Raw genomic sequence first — 18430 nt, forward strand, 5'->3', positions numbered from 1 at the left:
TACCATAATATATATATGTATTTGCATATAATTTATATATAAATTATTTACATATTTACATATGTAATGTCAATAATGTATTATACATATAAACATAGTATATATGTCAATACATATTGGTTATATATAAATATTAGCAAACATTTTGAAACTAATCATGACTGTCTACCAATTCGCCCTCCCTCAAGAAAAAAATTATTGTTTTTTATTTTACACATTAATATTATAAGAAAGAAACTCACTGAAGAGACCAAAGGAAGTTTATATATTCCCAGTAGTTCCTGGATTTGAGAATCGGCTTTAAATAATCAAGCTTTAACCTATGCTTCTACTAAGTTGGTATAGTTGTATAAACGCCAAAATTATTTTTGAACTCAAAAGACACTGTGTTTAAGATCTCTGCCCCAAAAAGGCAAGACAAAAACTGCTTCTCCTTTGGGTGGAGTGGATCTCACGTGGAGTTAGAGTCTAAAGATTCAAGCACTGGTAGAGTTTAGGATGGTTCTAGAAGAATAAGGGGAGGCAGGAGTTAGTACTGAATTTCCCTGACAAATCTCACAGCAAGGAGAGTGAAACATGGAGTCTTGTGATAGACAGCAGAGACGCCCATGGAAAGTCCAGCCAACAGAGGGCAGCACGATTCCCTCTGGGGTCTTGAGTATCTAGCCTGGAGGATGTTTGTACCTTCTCTTGTCTTGGCTGTCACCCCTGCAGCATCTGAGTTTATGGATTCTGTAAGATTACCTAGGTACTCTAAGACAATAATGTTTACTATTACTTTCCTACAAAATAGAAGTGGTACAGATTATCATGAGAAATGCCCTCAAGTCTTAAAACCAAAATATTATGCATCATTTATCTTGTGATTAAGAAACAAAATAATCCGCATCAATCATGTTACAACCTTATCTCTGATGGGTTCTATTGTATCCATGATTCTCCATGATTTTCTTTCCAAGACTCTTGACTAGATCAAGATACATATTTTTTTACGTTAAACTTCTTATTCAATAGAAATCTAGTGTAGAAGATGATTAAGGTGGTATTTTATTAAAATGAATTTATTGTGTACATAAATGCTTATGATAGTTATTTATAAAGTAAGAAAATGAGAACAGGGTTCATATTTAAAGAAAATTTGAAATAACTACAGTCTTTCTTCTGCCTATTCCTGTAGTTTATTTCTGTATTGTATCTTAGTTGTAGACAATTGGAAAAATCCTGAATCATTCAAACAAGTAGTTGTAAATGGCAATAGTCTTTAATAGTTTGCCTTTTAATCAGAAAACTCTTCAACTCTACTGATCCAGGAGCCTCTCAGGAGACTGCTGGAAAATGTTTTGTCTAAAAATTGAATCTTAACCCTATCTATCATCTGGTGTAATTCTTTATCATCTGTTATGTATTGAATGTTTGTGTCACCCCAAAATTCACATGTTGAAGACCTAGCCTCCCATACGACAGTATTTCAAGGCCTTTGGGAGGCAGTGAGGATTAGATGGGGTCATGAGGATGAGGCTCTGATGATGGAATTAGTGTCCTAATAAGAAGAGACACCAAAGAGCTTCCTCTTTCTCTCTCTCTTCCTCCCTTCCTCAACTAGCCATGTGAGCACACAGCGACAAGTCAGCCGTCTGCAAGCCAGGGAGAGGGCTCTCACCAGAACCCAACCACGCTGGCACCCTGACCTCAGACTTCTAACCTCCAGAAGTGTGAGGAAACAAATTTCTGTTAAGTCCCGTTATAGAAGCCCTAGTAGACTGACTAACACCTCATCATAACACAAAAGACAAGTACCCAAATTTTAAATATGCACATAGCCATCTAAATTGCAATAATTTCATGATGCTTGCATGGGCTATGACATAAAGCCTCTTGCCTGGCATTCAATTAAGCAAGGCAAACACGTACTGTAGTAGTAATTGTACCATTTTACATGTATGACATGTGCAAGCCTAAATTAAGAAGAGTAAGACCAGTGTAGAATCACAACTTTCGTAATTAATCACATTTTATAAGAAAATCGATTATATGCAGTTATGTCTGGGGTCATTATTAAGAGGTTTGCCCAAAAAAAATAATTTAACTGGCAGCATAAGTTGAAGGTCTTCAACATATTAAAATTTGATATCTATTATAGTTTTTAATTGATTTTAAAATAAACTTCAAAATAAGTTCAAATACAACGTTAGCAGAATCTCTGAAGTGTCTCCGCAGAATTGTATTATTTCTTGAAGCACAATTTGAAAACCCCTAGTTAAGATAATAAATATTGCCTTTTATGGTCATTGGATGGTCAACATGGAAAGATATCAATTTCTATTTCCACTGTTCTCCGCCTCCTAAGCACCCTAGCTAAACCGCATGTATTCGCAAGTTCAGCCTTCATCACTTAGTGCCAGTAACACTTTCTACCTTCAGTACAATACTCAATCCATCACATTTTGTCTCTACACTTGATATTATGCAACTCAAAGCTTAAGTTACCAACATCAAAAGTACATGTACTTCAAACAATTTTCATCTGAATGAGCATCACACAAACATAAAAGAATAAGGATTCTAAAAATACGATCTAAATCAGAAAAGTTAAATCATTTTAACACTGAATATCTATTTTTAAATAAAATGAATATATGACTACCAAGTAATTCTCCAGTAATATATGATATAAAAATTCCAAAATACACATTCCTGAATTTTATTATGTTTTTGACTGGTGTGACAGATGATCTTAGTTGCCAACAGCCATTATCTCTTTTTTCAATTCTAACAGAATCTCAATTTCATTCAAGGTATTGTAGGCGGGAGTATGAATCATGCACTTGAGGATTGAGCCCTTTCTAGTGCTACTATATGAATCCTGATTAAGTGAAGACAATCCTAATCATTGCTTCTCCTTGACAATAACTGATTTAGGAATGGGCATGGAACTCAATTTTAGCCAATGAGCTACATGAGAAGTTCTACTAGGGGTGGGGGAGCTTTGGACATTGTTAGGTGATATCTGGATCTGCTAGAGCCATCTTGCAATCATGAGGGCAGAAACCAATGCACCCACGTGGAAGAGTGGAACGATGGAAAAAATAGATCCTAGATGTGTGTCACAGAGCTGCTGAATTAACTAACTCTAGAACTTCCCTAACTCCAGACTTCTCATTTATATTTAAGCAAATTTTAGTTAGGTTTTCTGGTTTTTCATTTTGAAAATATATCAAATCACATGACCCATGTCTATTCTAAGTATGCAGTTTCCTTCAATAGATCAGTTATAACTGTTAACATGTCTTTATGCTCCAAAGCCACAGTAGTTTTCATGGTACTCATGAATAGCAGAAGTGATACGCCTTCTCCCCGGAGCTACATTAAGGCCCAAAACCACCTCAGAAATTATTGGTACATTAATAAAATTAATCATTGTATTTGGTTACCCTAATACATTTTCAGAACAGGAAATACTGACAAAAGGGAGAGTGAGTACTTAGAGAAGTATATAAACATTATTTTATTTGAGTGCAAGAGATATGAAATCCATTTATTGTGAAAGAAACAAACTAGAAAACATCCTTGCAAAATCATTCCTATTTATTTTTCAATAATGTTCTACTTAGACTCCAAAGATTGTGCATCAGGGAAAAACAGTGAGTCTGTCATAAAAGAGCAAGTCCAACCTAGCACTCTGATAAACAAGGCAAATTACCGAATTCAATTACTCAAGAACTTTTATATTCTGCAAGTCTTGCTCTTGTGAGTCATAAAACTCTCTCTGTTTGCTTGTCCAAAGTCATTTCACATTGACTATCAATATCAATGGGCAAAAAAGAGTTTGGTTCTGTTCTATTTTACCCTTTTCAGTGTAACGTGTAATTTATATGCATTACACGGTGGTTTAGATTGATTCTAGTAGCTCTGGTTAGAGCCTTGAAGAATTAACTAGCTACTAAAGGTGGGTGTTGATTTTTGTGGTGCCAAGGCATTGTGTTTTGTGGGATGAGCACCAAAGTCATACTAGTTCTAAGACAAGCACAAATACGGCATGATAGCGCAATTTGCCCATGAACACGCTAAGAAACGTGGCTCCTTTTCTATGTTCAACTTGTGCTAGAGAACCCAAATCCAGCAATATTTCATAAATTCCCTAATTTATTCAACAAATACTTTAGAGACTGCCTCTGCGACAGGATTATAGAGGAATATATATCATAGCTTAGAAGATACTCTTTTCCAAGGTCTTTATAAGTGAGAGAATGGAGGCCCAAGGAGGTGAAGTAATTTACACCAGCACAGTTTTTTAGTGACAGCATCAGATCTCAATTCTGAATCTCTTACCTCCCAGGCCATGGCTCTTTCAACCACACCATGCAGCCTGGAGAATAATAAAAGCCTCCAAATGACTGCCTATGTTCAACTAGACCAAGCAAAAGCGTGAGCTTCAAATAAATAGGATAAAATATTTTTTCAAACCAGTGCTAATGATCTGACTCTTTTATGAAGAACATGAATGAAAATGTATGTACAAAACGCAGGGAAGACCATCGCCTAAAATAACAGTAGCCAAGAGGGAAAAGAACAAAGTCCAAAGTACTGATGGAAACTTAATTATCAATTCTTGGTTCCATTTTCGCTTCTGCCAATGGGTGGTGGCTTAAACTGTGACACCAGTAGAGTTACCAGTGACACACATCGACCAAAACTGAGGCGATAAATAAATAGCATCCTCTAGCAACCCCCTAGAATGAATAACAGTACAACTTAGTGGCTCTAAAGTATTTTGTTGAATTATTTTAGATCACACGACCAAAAATTTATTGAAAACACTTAGATAAATATTTATTGAAGAGAATCTTACTCCTGTCTGGTCAAGACTCTTGACCAGCAGAAATGAGAATCAGAGTGAAGTGACTGACCCAAAATGAGCCAGAAAGTAACCAATAGGATTTGAATTTGGGTTTGACCCCTAGTTCACATTTTCTTCTGCCCTGTGTTTGACCAGGTGGTGTTCACGGGCTTGTTGTGAAGGCAGGCCAGGCCTTATGAATATGCAGGTGTATATATTTATAGTGCAAGCCATTTATTCTGCATTTCCATGTGCCAGACACTGATTAGGGTATGTGGTATAAAGAAGTAGAAGACAGGGCCTGCTTTCAAGGAGCTTATGTGCCACAAAGGGAGACAGACATTTTATTTTCATGTGGTAAATACTACCGCAGTAGAATGATTTTGAAAGATTTCTGAAAGGACAACTTTTTTAAACCACCTCTCTTGTACGTGTCAAAAATATCATCACCAAAAACATGATTCTGTTGTACTAATCGTTGGTCCACATATTCAGACTTTTAAAACAAAAATATTCCCGCAGAGGAGCCCAGAGTCCTTGGGGCTGAGGGTGACTGGTCTGCCGGGTTCCTGAAAGGGGAGAGGTTGGAAAAAGGCTGAAAGGACGAAAGAAGTCAAACGTCGCTTAATCTACCGTGCTCTCAGTGATCTTGTACTTGTCCCGTGGGAAGGTTTTACAGGCCAAAAATTATTCTCCTGTTGAATTTTAGGGAAAAAAATTATGCAGGTTTTAGTCTATTCTGTATGCTAATCCATGCTTTTAAAGAACTGCTGTGGGCATATACAATATAAGTAATAATTACCCTTCAAAATTTGGCAAATGCCCAAAATGCAGCAATTCTCCTATACCTGGAAAGTATGTGATTTTTAGCAAAATTCTTATTTAATAAATCTGAATTAAAATGTTTTGCCAAGCATGGAGCCTCCAAGGCTATAATGGATAATGTGTCAATGGTCCGTGCATTGAAAATGAACGTTTTACCATTTGTAAAATGCTCATTTATCTCTGTCCAGTTACTTTCTAAAATCTTATATTTAAATTCAACATAATTTGAGGGGAAAAAGGAGTCATTTTACAACTTGAAACAGTCTGGTTGAACAATCAGAGTTAATTTTGCAAAAAAAATTATAAAATCACTTTAATTCTCATACTGATTATAAACAAGAAGAATTCTTTAATCTGACTTTTTATATTACACTTTCTTATGTTTTGGGTTTTTTTTTAAAGATTGGTCCTGAGCTAACATCTGTTTCCAATCTTCCTTTTTTTTTCCTTCTCCCCAAAGCCCCCCAGTACATCGTTGCACATTCTAGCTGTAGGTCCTTCTAGTTTTGCTATGGGGGACACTGCCTCAGCACGGCCTGATGAGCAGTGCTAGGTCTGTGCCCCGGATCTGAACTGGTGAAACCCTGGGCCATGGAAGTTGAGCTCGTGAACTTAACCACTCGGGAATGGGTCCGGCCCCTCTGTGTTTTTAATCTCCTTGTGACTTGGATCAATGTTGCTCTTTTAAAAAATGTAAAAAGTGATAAGAATATGTAGAGTTGGGGCTCAAGTTCATGTTGGGAATAGAATTTTAAACCAAAGTCTCACAAGGCACAACTTGCCCTGCATGCCATACATTCCGTTCTCATGAAAATATTTTGAACAAATAAACATTTGTTGGTAATAGGGACTATGCTGCCCTAGTTAAAGGAGCAGAAGATGGTGGAAAGAGCATTGACCAGGGAATGGAGAAATTTGTTCTGGTCCTAGTCCAACCCTCTGGGTGACACCATGGGCAAGACCCTCAGCATTACTGAACTTCACAGGGCTCACCAAGTGAAGATAGAGCTGTGGCTGGATGGTCTACCATTTTACGGCATCTATGAGATTGTTGAAGCCGGGTACCTGAGGGTTACTGTAGATATTCAATAAGAACATGATTGCCTTTGGACCTTGTTCCCAACACAGACATAGATGAAGCTTGTCAATTTGCTGTTTTCTTGTTTAACTTGAAGGGTGACTCGGGTCTCAAAGATTTGTGAGTTTGTTTTGCAGAAGAAAGCAAATGCTGCAGGAGGTTGTAATCACCAGATGTCCCTCAGGAGCTGCTGAAGCTCAGAAGTCAGATTGCCCAGGGGCTTATCAGGAGCGACTCCTTTGCTTCTCCAAAGCTCCTCCTGCCAAGCCCCTTAGCTCCATAAAACCCTCCTGCTTTCTTTTCTTGTGAAGGCAGATTTGAGTGAACCCAAGACCCTGCCTTCTCATTTTGGCCCATTAGAATAAATCTTTCTCCATCTCTAAGCACCGATGTCTCAGTGTTTGGCTTGCTGAACATTGGGCACATGAACTTGAGATTAAGAGATTTTGTTATCATTCTAATTTATAATAAGAAATAGATATTTAGTCTTCGACTCTATTCCTGGCACAGACCTCCTAAAACCCTTGGAATTTCCTGTGATAAGAGGGATTTAAATGTATTTTGTTATGTTAATGAGGTGACTTAAGGATGGGGGATGGTTGCCAGGGGAACCAACCATGTGACTTTCAGTCCCCACCCCCACCTCTAGGAATGAGAAAGGGGCAAGAGGTTGAATCAGTCACCAGTGGCCAATAATTTAATCAATCGTGACCTTGTAATGAAGCCTCCACAAAAACCCAAGAGGACAAGGTTTGGAAATCTGGATCAGTGAACACACAGAGGTTCCAGGAGAGTGGCCTACCTGCACAGGGCATGGAAGCTCCACGCCCTTTCCCACATACCTTGCCCTATGCATCTATTCCATCTGGCTGTTCCTGAATCATATCCTTTTACAATAAACTGGTGATCTAGTAAGCAAACTGTCTGAGTTCTGTGAGCCCCTCTAGTAAATTAATCAAACTCAAGCAGGGGGTTGTGGGAACCTCTGATTTATAGCCAGTCATTCAGAAGTATAGGTAACAACCTGGACTTGCAATTGGCATCCTGAGTTGGAGGGGGTTCATTGGAACCTCCTATTTGTAGCTGGTCAGTCAGAAACACAGATAACAACCTGGACTTGCGACTGGCATCTGAAGGGGGTCGGGGGGGGGGGGGCAGTCTTACGGGATTGAACCCTTAACCTGTGGAATCTGACACTATCTCCTGGTAGACAGTATTAGAATTGAGTTGAATTCTTAGACACCCTGCTGGTATCTGAGAATTGCTTGTTGTATGTGTGGGGGACCCCACCACATTGGAAATTGGGTCTCTGAATCCCTCCAGTGTCATAATAGTGCACGTTCTCTAGAGCATATTTTGTTTGCTTGTTTTTCAAATAGCAGCAGTAAATATTTAGATGTGGGGAAGATAATCCCCACCTGGAAGAAGTGCTAAAGGATTTAACGTAAAAGAAGACTAACATCATGTCAGTCGTTCCGTTACTTCGCTGAGGCACGGCAAATTGTGCACTGGGTCCTCCAGGTGCCACTATTCTGTCTTGTTCTTCCAAGTCACAACTTTCCCTCCATGTTTTGTGGTCATATTTGCCCCATCATTCCTGAATCTTCTTGCCTCCCTTAACCATTATGAGTCAAAGAGTAAGGAATTCAGGAAGAGGGACAGCACTGAGTGGGGAGGAGGACTGAAGGGCAAATACAGAGTTTTTTCTCATCTTGGTATCAGCCTGCTCATCTCATTCTTTCATTCTTTCTAGGACTCCGCAATGCATCATTCCCTTGATCTAGACCAATGGTTCTCTACTGTGGGAGAGTTTTCCCTCCAGGGGACATCCAGTAACGTTTGGAGACATTTTTGGCTGTCACAGTTGGAGGAGGGGGTGCTACTGGCACCTTGTGGTTAGAGACCAGGGATGCTGCTAATAGCCTGCAAAGCACAGGATGGCCCTCATGACAAAGAACTACCCAGCCCCAAATATCAGTAGTGTCAAGGATGAGAAACTCTGCCTGGTTGAAGTTTGCAGTACAGCAAAGGAAAGACTTTGTGTTGAGAATGTAAAGGAAAAAGGTACACCAGCAGTAGGTAACAGAATTGTGGGGATTACACTTTTTTTTATTACTTGAGCCCTTTTGCATTCTAAAAGATTTTTCCATAAGCATATTATTTTTAATTTTTTCCCTACTATAGGGAGTGCAAAGAAAGAAATGCTATTGGAAAACTCCACTGCTTTTGAGGTTTTGTTATGATAGAGCACCAAGAGATAGGTCACCATGAGCTAATTGCCAAGCTCTATGATTCTTTCCTACTGTAATGACCTATAATTCATGGAGGAATCTCTACATCCAAACAGAAGTGGTAGCTGTGGGCCATGTTGATTATGTGATGCTGGGGGCCCCAGCGCATGCAGAGCAAGGCTGTGAAACTCATGTTTCCTCATCTTTGCTCAGACTCTTGTGCCATCTTCTTAAGCCTTATTTAAAAAGCCCAAAAAAAGATGAGGGAATTTAACAACCATACTAACGTTAATTCACACGCTGAAGATGAGCTGAGCTTCAAATGCCTCCAGTTCTCCTTTCACTTTCAACTAAAGGGTCCACGTGAAATAATGACTCACATGATTGCATAACACTTACATAACATTTATATAACTCTGTCGCTTACGTGGAGCAATTTTTCATAGCCATTAGTTCACTTATTTTTCACAACAATCTTACATTATTAGCTCATTTCACTAATGAGAAAACATCCAGGAAGTTTAAGATCACACAGCTCACAGGGTTTTTAAGTAAATCCTGATTCCCAAGCAGCTACTTTTTCACGCTGCCCAATGTAAAGCACAAAAGCGCTGATATTTATGATATTCTATCATAGTCTACACTCGGGGACACAAACGCTGGTTTTCTATCTCTGAAAATAAAAATGGCAGTTTTCTTCACCAAAACTATGTCAGTGTTATTACTAACAACCTTTCATTATCATTTCATTGGAAACGTAAGACCTGGCAAATCTCCTGAACTCCGCAACCAAAGCTTCTGGTCACTCGCTGTCTTAGATTGCTAGGGCTGCCACAGCAAAGTACCGCAGGCTAGGGGGCTCAAACAACAGAAGCGTATTTTCTCATAGTTCTGGAAACCAGCAGTCAGAGATTAAGGTGTCAGCAGGGTTGATTTCTTCTGAGACCTTTCTCTTTGACTTGTAAATGGCCCTCTTCTCCCTGTGTCTTTAGGACATCTGCCCTCTGTGTGTCTGTGTCCTAATCTCTTCTTATAGGGACACCAGTCATGTTGGATTAGAGTCCATTCCAATGACCTCATCTTAATGTAATTTCCTTTTTAAAAACCCTATCTCCAAATGCAGTCCTATTCTGAGTCACCGGAGGTTAGGACTTGAACATAATGAATTTTGGAGAAACACAACTCAGCCCCTAACACTGGTGTCAGGGAATTTTTTAGAGCTGAGATCTGGGTCCCATGAATAGCTAAAACCTCAATTCCAAAATAGAAAGATCTTTTTAGAGTTATGCCATGTTCTGCTTTCACCTATAATTTTTTTAATCTGTTAAAAAATTACCTAAACAGTGCGTTTTATTCTTAGAGCTTAGCTTTGTGCAGTGATGCGGAAAATGTATTGACATGTTAATGTACTAATGTTTCAAGTTCTGCTGAACATTTAATTTAAACGATGTGAGGGAGTTGTTCAAGAGGTCTGTTTTTGGCTGATTGGAAAACCACTGTTTGACTTTCTACGTGACTTCGTCCTCCCTCCTCCACCTCCACTGTGGCAGCCCCAGGTCCTTTCTAATGTCAGCCACAGCTTCAGTGGGAGCTGCGTGAGCAGAGAGGTCCCTGCTCTCCGTTTTTCCAGGTACATTAACCTGAAGTTCTCGTATATAATGAAGCGATTAACTAAATTCAGAATTATCTCAAATAGATAAAGCTTTTCTAAACATAACTGACATTTTCTCAAATTTTGAGAGAGGCTGGAGGAGCAAGAAAGAACATGATAGAAAAGGGAATTGCTGAGGTTAGTACTGCTCTATTGATGGAGAATGAAAAAGAACTAGAATTTTATATGTAGATGCTGCCACTATACATATGTATTTTTCTCTGAAAAAAAGATGATCGCAATTGATCTATACAATAACAGCACGTTGTAGGAATAGAAAGACTTGATTCTTGGGTCATAAAGTCTGGATTATACCCCCACATCTGCCACTTGCTTCTTGCACACCCTTGGACAAACTGCTAATCTCTTTGAGGTTTACTTTTTCATACCCAATTGAGTGGTTAATAATCTCAGTACTGACTATTTTACAGGGTTTGTATGGATCAAATGAGGCACAGTATGTGAAATGCTAATGTAAACGATCGCCATTTTGAGAAGAATTTTGGATAGCAGTATATTCCTGGAAAGAGTAAATTTATATTCTATAGCTTTCTATTCATTTTCTTGAAGACAAATTCTGTCTTAAAGAGTTAAACATATACCACAAGATTTCAAGGATTAGGTCAAACCCAAATGTAGGCTAAAGTTTAAATGAAGGTCACATTTTCAAAATAGAATGCTAGGAGTATTTAGTACTCTTTTAAGGAATAATTTAGCACTATGTAGATTAGGGTTTTCAATCTTGTAATGGCTTCCATCTTCCTTCTCCATTGAGGGCACTGGGAAGATGCAGAACAAAGGGCACAAATCCAGGTTTGCACACCAATGAACATATTTCTCCTTCCTTTAGTTGTAAAGCCATTGAATTTCAGAGAATGAGAGGGAAGGAGGAATCAGAAATAATCTTAAAAGGAATTATAACATCAAATACATCATAACTTCTTACCATGTCCAGGCACTGTACAAGCGGTTTATAAACATTGCCTTACCTAATCCTCCCCCAAATCCTTTAAGGTAGGCATTGTTCTTCTCCTCATTCTAGCTCTCAGGAAACGAAACTAATATTTAAAGAGATAACAGTCAAAGGCAGGCTCTGTCTGACCTCAGTATCGCTGCTTTTAGCTCCTATGCTGTAGGGTGTCCACGAAGAATAACAAGGATGTAAATATAGTTAAATCTTTGAGATCAAATAGTGGCTCCATTTTAAGGATTCCAAAATTGGATTTGAGGATCTACAAATTGATTTATAACTTTTATATTGTGAGTCAGAGTGAGACTAGGAAACTACTGAAAATTAATATCAATCAAAACTGTATTTCCCATTATTAACCAAATTCATGGAGTTCATACATATGTTTTCATATGAACATATGGAAAACTAGCCATAATAGAATATGGCAAGTGTAGTAATTAGTGACGTGAACAAAATACTACAAAAGCAAAAAGAAGGCATTAATTGACTCTGACACCATCAAGGAAAACGTCCTGGTATGGGTATTTTAGGTGGGACACCACAGAGCAATAGGTTTTCTCCGAATGGAGAGAAGGGGCAGCAGGGAGAACATAATATCAGTACAGAGTACACAACTGAGCGATAGATGACATAATTTCTTATTAATTATAGCTTAAATAGTTCCCCAAAGAAAATAAAAACTCTTCTCCATTATTCCCAAATGGTTTTGCAGAAAACCATGCCTACAATGAAATTTTAGATCTTCAGAAGACATATCAGGAATAAAATCAAAGACATAGCTCATTGTTCACTGCTCTCTTACAGCACTCATCAAATTGTAGCATATCTGTGTGCTTATGGCTTGCCTATCTTATTTATCTTTGTACACCAAGCACACTGCATGGTACCTGATCCAAAGTAGAACTGAATACACATTTGATTAAGTGCCAATTGCAATATACAATCAGTATTGGCTGAATGTCTATTAAGGCTTTATTTCCTCTTTTAAATTTGTACTGTAAGAAATACTACAATTAAAAGTTTTCTTGGGGCCAGCCCCATGCCCAAGTGGTTAAGTTCTCGCACTCTGCTTCGGCAGCCCAGGGTTTCACCAGTTCGAATTCTGGGCGGGGACATGGCACCGTTCATCAGGCCATGCTGAGGCAGCATCCCACATGCCACAACTAGAAGGACCCACAACTAAAAATACACAGCTATGTACCGGGGGGCTTTGGGAGAAAAAGGAAAAAATAAAATCTTTTAAAAAAAAAAGCTTTCTTGCCAGATACTAAGAAAATTAGTATTTGCTACCAGTTTATTGAAGTGTCTCATCTCAGTGAAGTGTACCCTTAAAATGGTTTTATATTTTCCAAATCAATATTCCTAAATATGCTGTCAAATCCTCCTTTCTTACCGGGTAGAATATTTGGTCATTAAAACTTAGTCCAGGGGAATTTAAAAGTTCAGTCTCATCTCTGATCAAAGCTCTCTCTCTCCCTCCACAGGATGCTCTGCTCTTGGCACACCGTCTTCCTCCTCACTCTTCTAGGCTCCAATTCAGGTGCTCCAAGAAGGTTAGGAGGAAGAGGTACATATTTGGTCCTTTCCTTGCTGGTCCTTGCAGGCAATCAAGACACCCCATGTGCGAGCTCTTCTGAGAGACTCCCCATGCCCAGTTCCCAGATGTGGGAGTCCTGCTGCCTCCCCAGTAAGCCCTACTCCTCTTTAGATCCTGCCACGAATGGTCCACCCACTGTTTCTTGATGCTATGGTCTTTTCACCCAGGGACAGTCCCCTAGATATTGTCATAGCAAAATGCTCAAGCCCGGCTATGCTCTACACCATCCAGTTCAGCCCCAAGAAACTCAGCACCCTCGCCAGGCCACACATAGCAAGAGAGGGCTGGCTTCTTCACTACTGCACCTGCTCTAACCCTGTCTTCTCCTACATCCAGCTCCCTCCTCCCACTCCTTATCTCAGGGAGATTTAGGAGTATGTAAGCTGGGCTCTGCTTTAGTGGACGTCCAACTAGGGAATGAGATACCATCTACTCTTTTTGGCAAATATCTTATGCTTGACAAGAGCTTCTCTTGAAACCCCTCTCACTTGAATTTGGAAAGATGAAACATGCCCCACAGGAAAGGGAGGGACTTCCCTTTCATTAGCAATGCTGCAATCCCTTCAAGTTCAACAACCCCAAAGACACTAGAACAGAGTAAGGAGAATTCTAGACATGGCGGGGCTTGGAGAAGAAGCCTGAATCCTGAAATGTCAGGGAAGAAACCTAAATTCTCACTGTTGGGCATGGCAAGGAAGTGACTGGGGGGTGTATGAACACCACAGTGCTTATCTATTTTTGGTGGCAAAAAATAAGTGGTTTTAAGGTGGTAAAACAACTGGTAAAGATCCTCTTCCAACCTTTCCATACAGCTTTGGCTCAAAGTGTGTTGTTGATATATGACTCCACAGAGGAACTTAAAACTAAACTTCAGGGCTTCAGTTGGCCTATCTCCAAAACCATATCAAATCATGCATGCATTTCTGCTTGGAGGATACAAAAAGTAATACATAGAATTAAGATCAACATAGAGAAAAATAGGAGAGGAAAATAAATAGAGGATATTCCTAAGAGAGAAAGGAAAGGATGGAGGAAGGCAGAATGTAAAGGAAAAACTATTCCTCATAAAATTCAAATGGATAATTAAGACAAAATTGTCTTCTATAACTTACTAGGCATTAAGTAAATGTTTTGAAGGAATGAGTGAATGAGTAAAAGAAAAAAGAAAAATTAACACGGCAAGGAGTAAAGGAAGGGCAGCTGCCAGAATTTCACATCCATGTTCTGTGGAAGACTGTCCTCACTCTAAACAACGAATTATTACCCTTCCTGAGGGAAAATTGAGTGTGTTGTGCCAGTTTCCGTCTGTGTAACTGTGCCTGCCTTGTCACCAATGTATCCCTGATATCCGTGTGGGTAAAGAGATGAGAAGGCAGCAAGTACACCTTTGCAAGGAGCAAGTGCTTATTCACGACAGACAGGCGTCCCACAGTCCATGTCGTCTCATCTTTGCAAATAAAGGAGAACTATCAGGGGAATTCTTTTATACTTAATAATATTTTAGTTATAAATATTATATTTATATTTAAATATTTATGCAACCAACTTCCATTAATCATGCTATCTCAAGAAAAAGAATAGAGGTAATAGAAATTTGTTTTTAGAATTCCTCAGTAAGCCTAAGTTATGATGGCAGGAACTATTTAATTAATCACTGTATTCCCAGCATGGTGTACCTAGAAGATATTAAAAAAAATTATTTAGAGACTGAATGAATGAGTGAATGATACTGCTCACTCTGGACATTGATTTCAATCTTTTTATCAAGAAAAATCATGTTCTTGCATTTTTCCTTCATCTTGAAGGTAAGTTGCAGTGGATCAAGAAACGCCTCTGTGAGCATTTATGATTTATTAATACCACTCTATAACTTAGAAACTAAATGTTAAAGTGAAATGGAACAACAAATATCCAACACACGTAAGACATCTTATCAGTTACCAAACATTTCTAGGTATGTTATCTCTTGGTTTTTAAAAATTAATAAGAGAAGGGACTAGAATCAGTTGAAAGTTTCTTAACTTGAAGCTAAGGGGGAATTAATTAGTAATACATTTCAGCTTTCAAAACTGCTGTTTTAAATGGCAACTGAAGTTTCAGCAAATGCTGAATCTCTTGGTCAGAGGCCAAAGTCTGCTATTTTAGGCATTTGTGATAAATTATAAGAATGGATCACAGGAATATATTTGCTGGAAAGCAGTTGAAGAAACAGCTTTTAGAAAAACAGATTTTTGGCAAAAGCAGCCATGAGCTATTCTGGTCTTTGGCATTGTGAAGCCCATGGAGCAAATTTCTAAAGCAATTAATATAAATGAACATTCCATTAAAAAATCAATTCTTTTATATGAAATGCAAGGAGACAGAGACTAATATTTAGTCTTACAAATGAGCTCTTTGCATCATTAAAAGTATCACAAATGCTTGAATCAAGAGTCTATGGAGTTTATAGGATTAGTAATCCTGCATGCAATACTGGGCAGATAAAGTTTCTGGTATCTCCCAAGGTAACATGAGACTCTGCCATGTGTTAATTGAGAGTGAACTTTGATTTAAAAATGGAAATAATAGAGACAGGAAATTAGCTGAGAAGCCATATCTATGGTTCCCTGAGCTTCTCTTGTGGGTAGAGAGTTGTCAAAAATGTGCCCTCACATGAACTCTGTGTGTGCCCAGCCTTGTTTGTGAGAAGCTGCCCAGCTTTCTTCTATTGTATGTTCAGTAAAGACTTTTCTGGGAGGATGTTATAAGCCTGGGTAATTTTCCTCTGGTCAGTAACAATGTTAGCAGTGTCCTTCTTATTTGTATGTAGGCTAGTGGTAAAGACAATAAGGATAAGATAATCAGTATTCCTAATTCTTAGGGAAACATATCTGCTTGGAAAATACCTCTAAATAAATAACTATACTATTAACATACATCCACATAGTTTGTATGGAGGGATTCATAAAAGCTTCCCAGAATATATAAAACATTTGATTTTCTCTTTTTAAAAAAAAGCCCATCAAGGGGCCTGGTGGCACAGTGGTTAAGGTCATGCACTCTGCTTTGGTGGCCCAGTGTTCGCGGGTTCGGATCCCAGGTGTGGACCTACACAGAGCTCACCAAACCATGCTGTGACAGCATCCCACATATGAAATAGAGGAAGATTGGCACAGATGTTAGCTCAGTGACAATCTCCCTCACCAAAAAGAAAAACAAAACAAACAAAATTCATCAAGTGCCAAACACATAGACAAAACTCTCAATAAATGTAAACACCTTTTTTTGCCCAGTTCCACAAATGACCTTTCACAGAAAAATTATATCTGTGATGACAAATAAGAGCATACTTGGCAGCTTATAGATATTATACTCATTCTGCTTTAATATTATAAATTATCCTCTAGCAAAGAGATTTTACACATCAAGGACAACATCTTGTGTAATATGCCATGTTTGACCAGATAAGGAATTTTTCTACTCATCTTTCATGGAGGAAGGATATGTAAAGAACCTGCTGAGAAAGACACCAGACCAGGCACCAGCTTATAAATGTGAGTAAAGTACTGTCAAGACTCTGTGGTAAGGAGCTTTAAAGCAAGTGGGAGGACAGCTATGTAAACCCATGAATACAATTAGTTTAAGAAATGCTACCTAACCAGAGGTGTACGAGTCTTACAGAAGCACCAGTGAAGACGAAAATCTCTGCCGAGTTGCTGGCAATAATTTTCAGAGGTCAGTTTGGGCTAGGATTCCACAGGATGGTTTACAGGGACAAGTATTCCAACAGGGGATCTGGCTAGTTCCAAAGACAGGCAGTTCAGGAGCACAAAAGCATAGGGTGTACAATGGGAATGTGACCAAGAGGAGGCTGGATTGTGAAGATTCACAGGTACTGTGCTTAGAACTTTAGGATTTCTCCCATTTTAGGGTAGACAAAATGGGGAGCCTTCAAAGGTTTTTGCTCAGGGTGATGAAATGATCAGATCTGTACCCTTGGAAAACATTCTGGACGCTACTTAAAGGCTAGTCTGGGGCAGGGAGGGATGCAGAGAGATGGGTTAATGAAGCCATTCCAGAACAGGGTAGAAACTGGTGAGTGCCTAACTCAAACATCCTATGCCTGTTGTAGATTATATTACTTTTCACCAACAATTCTGATGTCCTCCCTGCAAGAGGGTCGAACATTCCCCCCTGTTGACCCCAGCAGTGGCCAGGTGACTTGCTTTGGCCAACAAAATGTCATGATGTGTCACTTACAGGCAGAAGTTTTAAAAGGTTGATCAATCAACTGAGACTCTGGATGGAGCCATAGCCAGGTCACAATGAGTATAGGGCATGAACAAGTAATAAATCTCTGTCTTTGTATGTTGATGAGACCTGGGGGTCTTTTTGTTCCTAGCCTATCCTGACTTACACAATCCCCAAATATTTCTCTTAGTTTCTTGTGCTGCAAAGCACTGCTGACAATCAATCTGTAAATACTTACTAGACAGCTACTCGAGTGTTAGACACTGTGTTTACTGCTGACCAGTTTTTGCCCTTAGAGACTTTGCCATCATTTTAGGAAGAGACAACATTAAACAAAACAATATCATTAGGAATTCAGAAAGCATAGAAATCCCTTCCACGTGGATGGGATGAGTCATGGATGGTTTCCCTTAGGGTGGAATGTAAATAGGGAGAAGTGAAGAGAGTAGATAAAACAGACCAGGATGTGGAACAGGGAGAGGGCAAAGTTAAACGGGCAAAGGTCAGAAAGAGAAAATTTGTAGGTCATCTTTGGGACAGAATGAGCAGATCATCCCTAATAGACAGCTGGCGTCTGCAGTGTCTAACACACAGCTGGTGCTTTAGTCTGACGAGCCAGGAAACTTCAGCAGTTCCTCAGTCACACTAGCCACGGTTACAGCACTCAACAGTCTCATGTGGCTGGTTCTGTGCAGATATAGAACATTTCCATCATCATAGGAAGTCCCATTGGGCACTGCTTGTCTATGAAAGTGAGATATAAAATGAAAAAAATACAGAACCAGAGAGTCCATGAATGCCAGGATAATATTTTAGTGAATTTGAAAAGTTTAAAATTTGAAAAGTTTAGTGACAACATAAAAGTAACTGAAAAGATTAATTTAGTGGTAGCAAGAAGGGAGACTAAATAAAGAGACAAAGCTGGAGAGAGAAAGATGAGGGGTTTTTGCCGTAACTCAGAAATGAATGACCAGGACCTAGATCAGAATGGTCATGGTAAAAACAGCA

General features: G+C 39.0%; 1 protein-coding gene and 1 long non-coding RNA gene across 3 annotated transcripts in view; one reads left to right on the forward strand and one right to left on the reverse strand.

Annotated features, from left to right (window-relative positions):
- Positions 1-18430, reverse strand: part of FGF14 (fibroblast growth factor 14) — a 594044-nt gene that overhangs the window by 348284 nt on the left and 227330 nt on the right. The window lies entirely within an intron of this gene.
- LOC102147434 (uncharacterized) overlaps positions 1-18430 on the forward strand; it is a 44594-nt gene that overhangs the window by 25227 nt on the left and 937 nt on the right. Inside the window, exon 2 of the long non-coding RNA XR_288668.4 lies at positions 16579-16725. This is a non-coding gene — a long non-coding RNA (uncharacterized lncRNA). The remainder of the gene's footprint in view (positions 1-16578; positions 16726-18430) is intronic.

The sequence above is a fragment of the Equus caballus genome, chromosome 17, assembly GCF_041296265.1.
Source record: "Equus caballus isolate H_3958 breed thoroughbred chromosome 17, TB-T2T, whole genome shotgun sequence".
Lineage (NCBI taxonomy): Eukaryota > Metazoa > Chordata > Mammalia > Perissodactyla > Equidae > Equus > Equus caballus.